The sequence below is a fragment of the Bos javanicus genome, chromosome 10 (genome assembly GCF_032452875.1).
Source record: "Bos javanicus breed banteng chromosome 10, ARS-OSU_banteng_1.0, whole genome shotgun sequence".
NCBI classification, from domain to species: Eukaryota; Metazoa; Chordata; class Mammalia; order Artiodactyla; family Bovidae; genus Bos; species Bos javanicus.
In genome coordinates this window covers 80,590,467-80,604,899 of record NC_083877.1, presented here as the reverse complement: position 1 = coordinate 80,604,899, position 14,433 = coordinate 80,590,467, and the positions used below count along the sequence as shown (strand labels likewise).

Below are 14,433 nucleotides of genomic sequence, written 5' to 3'. Positions count from 1 at the left end.
ATGACATAGAAAGGTGACAAAGAAAGATAAAGTGTTATATGAAAAGAGCCAGGTACAAAACAGGATAAAGATGTTTGATTTCACTAAGAAAAAGCCACCAAAAAAGATCTGAATTAATTATTCACCAAAATGTTGATAGTGGCAAGCCTGAACAGTAGGTTTGGGGGTGATTTTCATGTCCTTTCTGATTTCCCATCTCTTGTATATTAAACATGTACCATGTCCAAAGGGAGAAAAAAGAACAATCAAAAATAATCTGCAGGTCTTTGATCTCATACTTTTCTCTCAAAAGAATTTGTCATCCCCTCACCCTGAGAGGGGGGTAGGCACAGCCATTTTTATTTATTTATTATTTATTTATTTAATACTTATTTTGGCTGCTTTGGGTCTTGGTTGCTTTGCACTGACTTTCTCTAATCTTCCTGGACCAGAGATCAAACCCATGTCTCCTGTACTGGCAGGTGGACTCTTATCTGCTATGCTACCAGGGAAGTCCGACACATCCATTGTTCCTATTCCTGTCCTTTCACAGATGGGACTCCCAGTTTCTAGCATCTGATCCTTTGCTGACCCTTCTTTTCCTCCAGTCCCTTGCATCCCCAAACTTAGATTTTGCTGAAGAAAGTGCTTTCTCTACCACCCCCATCTCCCACCCCAGCACCCCTGCCCCCAGTCCCCACCCTCCAGATCCCCATGCCTGTCTTGGGGCTGGTCTTCAGGTACAGAGCACATACACACCAACATCCAGCATAGAGAATGGATAATCACTTTGCTGCCCCCCAAGGCAATGGCACCCCACTCCAGTACTGTTGCCTGGAAAATCCCATGGACGGAGGAGCCTGGTGGGCTGCAGTCCATGGGGTCGCTAAGAGTCAGACACGACTGAGCGACTTCACTTTCACTTTCCATTTTCATGCAATGGAGAAGGAAATGGCAACCCACTCCAGTGTTCTTGCCTGGAGAATCCCAGGGGCGGGGGAGCCTGGTGGGCTGCCGTCTATGGGGTCGCACAGAGTCGGACACGACTGAAGCGACTTAGCAGCAGCGGCAAGGCAAGTGAAAACAATGCTGTGTGGGTGACAGGCTTTGGTGGTGGGGGGCGAGGAGGAAGTCTTGTCGTCCACCACCCTCCTTCTCCATCCTCATGCAGTTGAGACCCAGCAATCCTGAGGCGCCAGCTTTTCCTTTTCCTTTTAAAAGTTTTTAGAATTAAGAGGGGTTTTTAAATTCCAAAACATACAAAGATTAAGAATCACCTACATCGTCCCCCAAATTAACAACTCAACATATTATCAGATTGGCTTTAAGCTTCTCTCTCTCTTTTTAAGTTAATTTTTACTGGAGTATAGTTGCTTTACAATATTGTGTTAGTTTCTGCTGTACAGCAAAATGAATCAGCTATATGTTTACATATATCCCAGCTTTTTTGGATTTCCTTCCCATTTGAGTCGCCACAGAGCACTGAGTAGAGCTCCTATGCTCTACAGTAGGTTCCCACGAGTTATCTGTTTCATACATGGCATCAATAGTGTATATAAGTCAATAACAATCTCCCAACTCATCCCACCACCCACTCCTTCCCCCTTGGTGTCCGTATGTTTGTTCTCTGTCTCCATTTCTGCTTTGCAAATAAGATCATCTAAGCTTCTCTCTTCCATTAATATTTTAAAAACCTGAAATAACACTACAAAGATAGTCAGAACTCTCTGTTGGTCCCCTCCCCCGTCTCCTCCGGGAATGGGCTGTATATCTTCTTTGGTCCATTGTTACACTTTGAGATATACAGGCACACATACACACACACTTTCAGGAACAATAGATGGAATTGTTTTATATTACTCAAATTTGCATAAATGTATCATACTATGCCATCTGCAATCTGGTTCTCTGTTCCCTTCTAACATCACGTTTTTAAGCCTCTTTCATGCTGATGTGTAGTGATCAAGTTCATTTATTTTACTACCACAAATAGTCCATCCCAGCTGGGTAGGTCTGATGCCTTGGCATGGTACTCTCTGGGGCACAGGTAATACCAAGGCTTTCCCTGACTTCAAAGGTGCTGCTAATTTGGAGAGACTAAGCCAGTCACAGGGAGTCTCCCCAGCCCTCAACCTTCTAGTCCATAAAACCTTTCAAACTCGCCCAGCCCCTCGTCTTTTCTCCAGCTCCAACAGATGCCAAGATCACCAGGTCCCACCCCACTCCTCTGTCTGATCTGTGAGTATCTCTTGACCTTCTTAGGTTCCCCATCCTGATTCAAGACATGAGGGAATTAAGATCCTTCACAAATTCTGCTTTCCCCTTGTATGCCATGCCGTCAGGCGGTGGGCATCCTGAGAAGTCAGTGTTTCCTCAGGTTTGTGTTGCCAGGCTAACCTGGCCACATCCTGGCTCTGTCAGCAGGTAACCCACCCTCTCTGAGTCAGGTTCCTTGTCTGTAGAATGGGGACAGTAATACTCAGCTCACCAGCCTGCTAAGACAGTTAGAGGGGAAATACATGAAACACAATTGGCAGGCTCCTGGGACGTTGCAGGCAGAAGAAAAACGGTTTCTGTCTCTGCCCTTTTTGTGTCTCTTCTCAGACCAACAGTCACAGAGGTCTCTCAAAACGTAAGTCAGACCTCATCACTCTGCTGCTTATGTGAATCCCTGGGTTAGGTCAAGAAGGCTTTACAGTATGCATCTTGGGCTCCTGGTTTGCTTGTTCTGGGGAAAGCCAGCCACCACCCCCTGCAGACTGTCAAGCAGGCCTATAGAGAGGCCCACGTGGGGAAGAACTGAGGCCTCCTGCTAACAGCCAGTAGTAACCTCACCGGAAAACCCCAAGCTAGAACCACCCAGGCTAAGCCACTCCCAAATACCTGACCCACAGAGACAGGGAGAGACAATAAATGACTGTCGCTGTCTTATGTCATACATTTTATGGTGATTTGTGATGCACGCAGCCTTAAGTAAATAATACGGAAATGAACTTATAATAACTTGTATTGTTAACCTCTGTGCTAACGCTAGTATAGTACTTACTATGCGCTTGACACTAATCCAAGCACTTTACGTCTCTGCAATTGAGTGCATATTTTATACTTGTAGCACATTTCAGAGCAACCATCTGAAATGGAGACTACGAGTATCCCCATTTTACAGGTAAGACAATGAAGGCACAGAACTTAGCTTAAACAACTTGCTAGGGACAGCAGGGCTTGGAACATGCACCTTGACACTGGCTCCAGCGGCTGTGCCGCCACCGCTGCCTCATGCTGCATCCCAAACAAAGCCACAACCAGAACTCTGGTACCAAGAAGCAGGGAGTGTTCTCAGATTCACAAAGCCTGCTTTTAAAGGAGGGAAGAGGAAGACGTGAAAAGGCAAAGAGGCAACTCTCTTCTCTTCGCCCAGACTCCCCAGGTTTTACCCTTCTCCAAGATGGTTTTAACCATCTCCAATGCTGCCAGTACTCTGGTCTGACTCACCTCTACTGAATAAGTGAAAAATGTTACTAAAACTTGGCGCAGTGTTTTAAAGTTCTTGTCACATCTTCTTAGTTAGGGTTCGAATCCCTGGTGATGACCAGTTTCTCCTCTGCACAAGTCTGCAAGCCTCATTCTTGCTTCTTCAAAGTGGCCAATATTTTTAACGCATATCTTTCAAGTGGAGCGAAACTGCTCAAAGAAGGCAGCTCTGTGGATGTAGGATCAGGAAACACGGTGCACATTTCTACAGTCCCCTTCCCTGCCCTTTACAGACATGGCTAATCAACTGCCTCTTTCCTATCAGTCTGGATGCAGCTTCAGAACCCTTCTCCCCACAGTGCTCCAGGATGCCACTTCCACAGGTTCTGAGCTGCCAAGTAGAGCTGAGACCTATTTGTCATTCTGGCTCTAACAGGACAAAGACGAAACACCAAAAGCAACAGACTGGAACTAATCTCTCTAGTTTCCAAAGGAGTAAAAGGCTCCCTGCCTCCACTGCTCTTACCCCGCCTCCAAAACCCATTTTCATCACAGCGAGAGCTTAGAAGGGATTTTTAAAAAGAGAAGACACGGCAAGAAACATTGACCTTGGTTTTAATGATGGTATAAAGATGAGGGTCCAGGCTGGGAACTGTCCGTGCCCATAGATGATGGTGAATTAGGAACTAAAGAGTCAGCAGCAGCTGGACCGGAAGGCACACATCCTGAAGTCAAGGTAAACTAGGAATGTAGCCATGTCCTTTACACATAACCTTCTGCTAACAACCCCCCAGCACTTCAGTAAGCAGTCACGAACACATGTAACGAGAAGCGTGGTCCAAAGAAACAGAATACAAGCCACATAAAGTAAAAAGAAACAGGTAAAATTAACTTTAATAATATATTTTATTTAGCCCATTATACCCAAATATTAGCATTTCAACACATAATACAAAAAATATGAGTGAGGTGCTTTCATTCTTTTTTTCTTGGTACTAAATCTCTGAAATCCAGTGTATATGTTACACTTACAGCACATTTCAATTTAGATACTAAACTTTCACCAGAAATACTTTATCTATATTGAGATTTCATAAAATTTACAGCCGAAAGTGTGGATTCCCTATACTGAAACGCTTCTAAACACTCCTAGGCATTTTCCAATAGCTGAAATGAGTGTCTGATTTTATATTTAGATCAATTAAAATGAAAGAACATTTAAAATCTAATTTTTCCACATTTCGAGCATGCAATAGCCACATGGCTACTCTACTGGTTAGCACAGGTCTGCACCCTGCAGGGCTCTCCCTACCTGTGGGCCGCTGTCATCTCCCATCAGCACCCCTGTGACTATACTCAGGGAACTTGGCCTGGCTCTTCTGAATACTCTTGCTCAGGCTGGGCCTCACAACAGGTTTCATTTTCTGATCAGGCCCTTTATTACTCTCTCTGCTTGGCTTGCCAAGCAGCTTTGTCCCCATACAGGCTTTCAGATCTCCCAGGCCCCAACCTGGCTCTGAACCCCTGCCCAGGTGTGGATCAGGGACCCTGCTTGACTGGAAGCGCTGTCTAGGTGATGCTGTGTTCTCTACTTTGCAAAAAACCAGGAGTGGGCAATTTGGGGGTACATCCAGGGGCAAGTTCATTTCTGCTCAGTGTTTTAGAAGAAGGCCCTTGTCATTTCCCTGCTCCTATAAGATGGCACCAAGCCTGTACTAAAGCTTTACTGTAGGCAGCTCTGCTCTCTACCTGGAATCACTCTTGGCTTATGACTCCAAAAGGCCCATCGCCTTCCCTGGGCCCTGCAGTATGTGTGCTCTGTCCCTTGGTTCCTTCTCTTCCTCTGGACTCATGGCTTGGTTGGCTGTCGTTCAGTCCTATCACTTTATCCCTTCAAGGCACCAACACCAGAGCAGACATCACTAATTGATCACAGGTTCTTTCTCCCTGAGTCTCAGGCTGGGCTCTACCCCAAACCCTGGCATGATGCCTCTAGCCTCCCACACTCCTCCCAACTTCCCCCAAGCATCCAGTAAGGGATTTCACAGGAAGGGGAAAAGATGGCTTCCAAGCCAAGAATCTGGTCACAGACTTGTGAGGTGCCAGAAGCTAAGGGCCCTGGAAGTGACTTGGCAACTTTGGAAGGCAACACTCATTCCCTCTGGCAGTGGCGTCAAGGCCAGACTCCCTTGAAATGAAAGACCTTGAAATGTCAGAAGCTCTCCCCAACAGTTTGTTTAAAGAAGCTAAAAGCAAGACCCACTGTGAGAAGATAAAGGGATGGAAATCTGAAGTCTAAATGGACATGACTGACAGGGGTCTCGGACTGTGGGTGACCTGAACCACAAAAATAGAGCACCTGCGGGTTGCCGGGCACACGAAGCTGCATCATACCTGGGCACTGGGGAAGCACTGAGCATCAGGGCACACAGCCCCAGGCCCAGGCAGAGCCCACTTCCAGAAAGCAACCCCTTCATCCACCTCCTGCCTGGAAAAAAAACAGCTGTGCGGGCTTGTTGATTCTGCCAGTGCTCAGGTCTCTACCCTCCATGTCTGAGGGAAGGCTCTACATGCTTCAGCCTCCAGGATCTGTTTGTACAGAAGTGGGCAGGAAAATGCAAGAATTCCAAGTTCCCGCATTGCCAGAAAACATCCTCTCCAGAGTCCCAATGCACCTGAAGAGAACACGATGAACCAGACAAAGAAACAAAGGGGTGTCTGATCAGGTACCACAGCACAGCGGAATTCTCCCTCCCACACAAAACTCTCCCCCAGAGCCCTCCCCCGTCCTCCCCTACTCCAATATTTCAACAAGGGCCCCATTATCTTTTGTTTTTTAAATCTCTTCAGGCACTAGCACCCTCTGTTCCCCCCCACCAGCCTCACCATGCACACATACGCCTACACATACACACCTACACACACACACACACACACACACACACACACTCAGGACACACAAGTACCTCACTGATCTCACACTGTAGGGAAATGAAGTGTTCCAGCCACAGCACATCTTTCAAAAAATCTAGGTTTACCTCTTTAAGAACCAACACTTACTAATATATTTGACCACACTGCTGGAAATTTTTCTGAACTGAATGACATAAGCTCCCTGACATCCCAAGCCGGTACACTGAATGTAATTGATCACTTCCTGATGACTCAGGGACATGTTTCCGAGCCCATCTTTGCCATGGGCTAGAGGGCCTAATGAACTGGACTTTCACCTCGGGCCATTTTCCCCTCGCTTACCCTGCAGACATACTGCCCTGGGCTTTGGCTGTCTGGAACACTTTCTCCTGAGATGTCTGCCTGGCTTACTCTTTCCATTCTGCTGTAGCTATAGCTCAAATACCATCTTATCCAGCAGGCCTTTCCTGGCCATCCTTCTCTCATCTTTCTGTCCCCCTTTGCCACTTTATTTTATTCTTACAGTATTTCCTATCACCTAACACATAGTAAGGACTTCCCTGGTGGCTCAGATGCTAAAGCATCTGTCTACAATGCGGGAGACCTGGGTTCGATCCCTGGGTCGGGAAGATTCCCTGGAGAAGGAAATGGCAACCCACTCCAGTACTCTTGCCTAGAAAATCCCATGGACAGTAGCCTGCACCAGGCTCCTCTGTCCATGGGATTTTCTAGGCAAGAGTACTGGTGCAGGCTACTGTCCATGGGGTCGCAAAGAGTCGGACGCGACTGAGTGACTTCACTTTCTTTTCTTTCTTTAACACACAGTATATTTATCTGTTTATGGTCTGTCTCCTCCACTAGAATGTAAGCTCCTTTAGAGCGGGACCTTGCCTGTTTTGCTTTTCCCAGAGCCTGTAACCGTCCTGGCACACAGTACATGCCCAGTAAATAACTGTCAAGTGAAGGAATAAATGGTGCCTGCAGCGTTTCTGACCAGTGTGCACCTGGTCAGAGGGGGAAGGGGATGGCTTCATCTTCACACAGCTGGTTGGTCCTCTGCTGTCAACTGTCACTTCTCGGTATATCAGGAGCTCCTAACAAGGCTCCAGCTTGCTCGCTCTAATCTGCTGTATATGTAACCTATGAAAAGCTGAAGGTTACCAAGAGACAGACAACCTTCTGAACTCCTTAAACTGATTTTTATAAACAATGTGGGTTTCTAGGCTGTGGCCAAATTCCAAGCCTGTCTTCTGAATAAAGTCCAAGAGCTTGAAGCTGTGATTTCTTTGCTCAGGGGTCTTTGCAGCCTCATTCCACATTGCTGAGAGTCTGAAGTCCACCTGAGACACTCCCGCAGACGTGTCTGTGTGCCTCCCGGACACACACGGGAATAACATAGGCTTCTCCTTCAGCAGAAGGCGAGCTGCACCGTCCCATCAGTGTTTTGAGAGAAGAGAACACAGTGGGTTTGGTCCACTTTATTTCTTGTGAGAACTGGCTTCACGCTTTTCTGAACACAAGTGGTCTGGTTTTTGTATGCCTCACCCTCTGGCCTTATTCTTTTTAATGCCAGCACCATCAGATCATGAGTCCTGGCTTGGGGCCACCTCACTCTGGCAGGAACGATCAACAGGGTCAAAGGTGGTTTGAGCTGAGAGCGACCTCAGAGATCCCGTAGTTCAAGTCTCATCTGACAGATGAGGAAACTAAGGGCCCAGAGATAGGAAATGACTCACCTAAGGACACACAGCCCCCTGGGAGCAGAGCTGAACCTAGGAGAGAAGGTCATCTGTCCTTTATTCTGCATCTTCTCTCCACCCCTCACCCTCTCATCCCTGGCAGCCAACATCTGCTTCCATCCTGGGCCATTCTGTTCTGCCTGTGGGGGAAATCCCACAACAGCAGGGCTCACAATTCAGAGCATATTAAGAGATGTCACCTCCTCTCCGAGCTCTGAGACAAAGCTGTCCCGATCTGCGTGGAGCCATACCTCACTTTATGGAATGGCAGGAAGATGGCACTGGTGCCTTCAGGCTAAACTTGGAGCTCTTCCTAATGGGTCCAGAAAAGCGGAAAGGCTATACCTGAGGCAGGCTTGCCTCCGTGTCTCCCCAGACAAGGCCTGAGCCTTATCTTGCCTACAGAGTATAATGATGCCCTGTCCCCAAATGTCCCCAGTCTGCCACTCCTGCCTGTTCTGAAATGTTCACAGAAGTCCTCCGATGGCCTTGCTGTCTCTAACCAGATACTGACAAAGGGTGTGGCTGAAATTCACGGTGTTGGGGAGCCAGGCCTCCTCCATCAACATAGCTCAGGGCACTGCCAGCCGGCACCACCCTGGAAAGCAATGGTCAGGGCCCCCAGGGGACAGGACAGGCCACCTGGAAACTCTCCCCAGGCTGGATGAAGGAAACAGAAGTGGCATATGCAAAGGTCAGATTCAAGGGGAGTCAGGGGTAGAAAACCTCTGTGGACCTTGCTCTGGGGAGCAGGAAAGATCCTGAAGACCAGCACTTCCGACGCTGTGGCCTTGCCTCTGACCAGCCTCGGCCTCCTTTCCTTCCCTTCTTGGCAGCTCCAAAGGAACAGGGAGGGGACAGCACAGTGGCAGTTATGGCTTTCTTTTCGTCAATCTCCTCCCTGGCCTCGGGGGGTTCGGCCAGCCCTGCTTCCCTGGGCGTCAGGCCTCTGGTGGTATAATAATTGGGCCCTATTTCCAACTCAGTTACAGAGCTGCCTGACACCTTTGGAGACAGTCAGGACCACGAGCCTCTTTCTCCTCCTCCAACTGCTGCCGGAAGCAAGCACTGACCTGACAACAGGGAGTGTGAAGAGAAACCCTGGCCAGCTTTCAGACTATTCCAGGGACGGTCAGCTCAACAAAAAAGTGTTCCTTCTGGTAAAAATAAATTTCTCTCTCTCTGCAACTTTCACCCATTAGCGTGTTAGTTGCTCAGTCATGTCTAGCTTTTTGTGAACCCATGGACTGAAGCCCACCAGGCTCCTCTGTCCATGGAATTCTCCAGGTAAGAATACTAGAGTGGGTTGCCATTTCCTTCTCCAGAGGATTTTCCTGACCCAGGGATTGAACCCAGGCCTCCTGAACTGCAGGCAGATTCTTTACTGTCTGAGCCACCAGGGAACCCACTAAGCCCAGTTCTATTCCTTGGAGGCCTACAGAATAATTCAAATAAGTCTCTAGCCTTTTCTGTTAGCTCAGTGCTAAGCATTGATGTGGGACTCAGAAGCATGAGACATGGTTAAGAAGTTTACACTTTAATCAAGGAGTCAAGAGTGATTTTATTCAGTCGTTGAATATTTTTAAAATAATTATCTTGATTGGCTTTACCATTATAACATTAATAGATGTTTATTACAGAAAATGCTGGAGAAAGCCAAAAGTTGGACGGGAAGATTATCCATAATAATACTTTTCCTCCTGCTAACATTTTGTTCTGTATGGTTTTTGCATTTTTTTTCCCCAACAAATGTTTATGGAGTGAATGCAAAGTAAGGTGCTGACCTAGGTGCTCTCCAGGAAAGACATGCTAATGTATCAGACTTGGATCTTACCCTGAGGATGCTTCAGAGAAAAGACAAGAGCATGGGCTTCAGAGGCAGACACACCTTCAGATCGAGCACTTAACTCGGTGCTAGATCACGGGCAAGTCACCGGCTCCGTCTGAGCCTCAGTTTACTCATGTTAACTGGGCAAGATAATGGCGCTGACCTCATTAGGTTACAGAAAGGAATCTAGGAGGTTCAGGCCTGCAAAACACCTAACACGGCACTGACGTGTCCCACGAACGCAGCCACCAGAAACATAACACAGAGGCAGCAGTGATCACGGAGGCTAACAGGCGTAGATCAAAGACTACAGAGTTCAGGGGAGAGAAGCTGAGACCGGTTCCAAAGCAAGCTGCACTCCGCCTGGGGCGGCACCAAGCACGCTGTCTGGTTCAGTGAACCGCCCGCGTGGACTCATCACCGACCTGAGTCTCACAATTCTGCCCCCCGCTCCTTTCCGAAACCCTTGGGTCTCCTGTCTGTTTAGCCCCACTGTGTCTTTGCCCCTCCTTTTCACATGGTGAGGGGGAGGTGTTTCAGGTCTCAAGAAGCCGACAGGGATAAATCTGCAATCTTGTAACTGTAATGAACTGCTCGGCTCCAGGCTCCCCTCTGACCCAGGGGGGTTTCTTCCATTACAGCAAGACAGTCCCAGGGCCCAGCCAGGCCCATCAGTGCCCTTCCACGCCCACTTTAATGGCACTTTCAGACCCCAGGGCTTCCTGTGCCCACAGAGCTGACAAACACAGTCACCAAAGAGGAAAGCCAGGCCCAACACCCTCAGAGCAGCCGGTGTGGGAACTGCTGTTACAACAGCAGCGGAAGGACGAGCAGAACCCTGAAATTCATCCTGTGTCTTCGGCACTCGGGTCTCCCAGGAAGGGGACTCTTGGGCTGTCAGGGCCCTTACCAGTCATGCGGCCTCAGTGTGGTCCCCAGGTACTACAGACAGGTCTCAACATGATCCAGGCTGGGAGCCCAATAAGAGGAAATTGGGTCCTTTCAATTCAAACATTTTGGCAAAAAGAACTGGGGATTCTCCCTCCCCACCCTCTATCTTGTGTGGTACCTACACAAATTAAATATAACATCATTTTCTGTCATTTAGGCAAATCATAATTCCCACAGTTCTGAAATGCACACATTATAAATAAAATATAAACCTATCCAGACTGAACTGAAGCCTCTGCTCTCAGAGAACAGTGCTGGAAAAGTCATCATCTATATTCCCTTCTGCTAGGTAAGCAGGGATCCCTGTGCAGGCTCTAAGGTTACCAGGGGAACTACTCCAGACAGGGGTAGCCCCTCAATTGGCCATAAATCTTACAACTTTGTTCAAAAGAACTCCCTTAAAGCCATTTATCTGCTTCTAGAAATGAAACTATCATCAACTTACCCAAGGGTCAACACACCTTACAAATCATTTCACCCAAATTTATTTATTTAAATAAATCCCAAACATAGCAGGGCTTGTGAGACTTAGTTCCTGGACCAGGGATCAAACCCATGCCCTTGGTATGGAAAGCGCAAAATCTTAACCACTGGGAATTCCCTCACTCAAATTTAACATACAAAATAACTAAGGTCCAGAGATACAAGTTTTTGTCCATGCTCACTGAGCAGTACCCCAAAGGTAGGATAAAGAACTCCGGCTTGGGAAAACTCTTGCCTAAAACCTCCATGGTTTCAAATAGGAGACCTTACAAAGAAGTACACCTATCCTAAAAATACCCACAATAGACAGTCTTTTAAAAATATGTCTGTAAAGTGAAATTCCGTGTAACACCTTAGTATCCCGCCCCCCCTCCATGCCTAATAGAGACTTCACATATGGAAAACCAAACCAATCACAAATGTTCTTCCCGGCTGTGAGGCCCGAAGACTGAAGGCCAGCTGTGTCTGCTCCACCTCCTGCTTTGGCTGCTGTCCAGAGCTAGCGAGCATCAGTATAGGTTCAAGTGGATATCCTCAAATCCACTGTCTTGCCCATAAAGCACAGCATGGAGAAAATCACAGACCCTGCCACTTCGCAAGCAGCCATTTACTGATGAAGTCAGTATCTCTCTTTCTTTAGTTTGACAGATTCCATAACCAGTTTTGCACATCAAAATTTATGACACATGGGCTGACAGCAGGACAGAATATTAAAAATCAGGACCTCCCCGAGAAATCTGGGCCATCCCGTTGCCATGCCGACACCCCACAATGCCAAACAAGTGTCTCCAAGGTCCAGAAACAACTTGGCTGGCTTCAGATCACCCAGACACTGTGAAGCCAGAGCTGCCTCCTGGCCCAGGCTGTTATGCAGACCCTCCCTTTCCCAGCTCAGCTCTCTGATCCCCCAGGGGAGGGATGATGATGCCTGTCTGAATTTTCTTAGCCTCTGTCAGCAGAGCGGGCTGCATCATTCCCTAAGAATCTGAAAATCCATGTGCGGTGCGTTCTGGCCCAACTAGACAGGGACATGTTTTGAAATGGCAAGACGACCAGTGAGAGGTTAACCATGGATTTCAGACAGAAAGCAAATCTTCAGCTGCACCTGCCCCTTTTAAGCTGAACAAAGGGTTTATCTCCCGGAGAAGCTGAACATACATTCCTCTAGCTCTCTAGTTAAGAGTCAGGCTGGAGCTGGAATAAAGTATTAGTGGGATATGAAGCTTGGATCATTGATGGCTCCCAGAGATGAGCAAAAATCCTTCTTCACTCATTTAACAGTACTTCTTAAGTCTTGCTGTGCTCATCAAGGTGGGGTTGCATGAAGCTTCCTGCACAGTCCCTGAGTGATAGCTGCCACTCAGTGAAGAGACAGGCCGATAGCTGAGAATCCCAATGAAGTGAAATACCCCAGAAGATGGGAATGCAAGGCTGTGTCAAAGGCAGGGTGTGACTGGGGATCAACACCCAGGGAACAGACATCCTGGGCTTAAAGCCTAAGAACAGCGAGGGAGCGGGCTATGCCTAGAGTGACCAGAGAAGGCTCTGCAGCTCACTGCGAGGAACTTCCACTCTTCCTCTCTTCCTGCACCTCCATTCCTGGCTCCCTGATTCTTCTTCATACTTGAAACCCAGCTTCCAGTTCACAGCCCTCTTCTAATCTGCTGCAAGTCCAACCGCAAGGGAACAAGGAGAGGACGTTCACTGCAGCCCCCATGACCTCCAATTTCCACCCCCTCAAAATGAGTGCCACCCACATTCAGCAGCGCCCCCGCAGCCCCCGACACCCTCCCGGGCTCTCAGTCTGAGTGGCCTGGCCTGGATTTTGAAGCGCAGGCACCTGTGATGAGACCAGCCTGGAGCTCTGAGCAGCAGTTAGCTTCTCTGTGCTCTTCCCTTCCATTCTCCCTCATCCCCTCCCCCTCCTCCTAGAGCTCAGACCCTCCTCCCATCACGTCACCACAGAGAAGGACAGAACATTTGGGCAGTCTGCGCCTCCCCTGCCACTCCAGCCCGCCTACCCTGGACCAGAGCTGGCCCTCTTGGAGAGCAGGAACGTGGCAGCTTGGATGAGTCCTTGCTGTGGAAGCTCCCCCCGGGGTCTGTCAGGGGCCGCTCCTGCTTTGCCCAGTTCGGACTCTGATCTGTCTGTCCACCCAGATCCCAACTCTCCGGGATCTTGACCCAGGAGGCTTTTTGCCTCATCAGCCTGTCTGTCCAAACGTCCACAAGTGCTTTGGAAACAGGGTGCTAACGGCAAGGACCCTCAGCCCAGAGCAGAGCGTTTCACCTAATCAGGGCGCAGTCCCAGGGAGTTCGACCAGAGCGGGAGCTGGGCATGGGAGAGTGGGGCTGGGGGAAAACCCACGGACCCCAAGGTCTCCTCAGGCACAGCCTGGAAATGCTCTTTTGCAGGGGATAGCTACTTCTTTCCTGGTAGGTAACAAGACAACGTAATCTGGGACAGGATGGGAACACGAGAGCCCTTCCACACAACGACAACCTCCCTACAGACAACACTCCGTTTTCCTGGGGTTCAGCTGCCTTGGCACGAAGATCTCAGATTCTCCTCCGCACAAGCCTTCGCCCTCCTGACCCTGCGCCTCCCAGGGGGGCTCCTCAAGGCTAGGCCTTTCAGAATGGCCACGCTGCTGCACTCCCCCACCCTCAGCCCCACACTCCGCTCCCCCAGGCGGCCCCGCCCCTCCGCCCAGATCCGAGGGTCGCCCAAGGGTCTCGCCCACCATCCGCCCCCATCCGAAGGACGCGTCCTGCCCGAGGGCGCCTCTCGCGGGTCCCGGAACCTCCCGTCTCAACAGGTGCCCCTGCCACACACAGCTGTCACCCGGGGCCCAGGAGGAGGCGGTGACAGGCACGCCCCAGTCCAGGCCCCCAGCGCGGGAGGGCACCCCTGCACCTCCATCGACGCCCCAGCCATGCCCTGCCATTCGCACTGACGTCGCGGGGCTGGCCGCAGACACTGCTAGTTCACCCGTGGTGATGGACTGATGTTGGGGCGAGGGACGCCTTCAGGACGAGACCTTTCCCCGATCCAGAGAACCCTGGGAG

At 49.2% G+C, this 14,433-nt stretch overlaps 1 protein-coding gene across 1 annotated transcript in view; it reads right to left on the bottom strand.

Moving 5' to 3' along the window:
- Positions 1-14,433, bottom strand: part of GALNT16 (polypeptide N-acetylgalactosaminyltransferase 16) — a 102,860-nt gene that overhangs the window by 86,512 nt on the left and 1,915 nt on the right. The gene's annotated exons all lie outside the window — the stretch shown is intronic.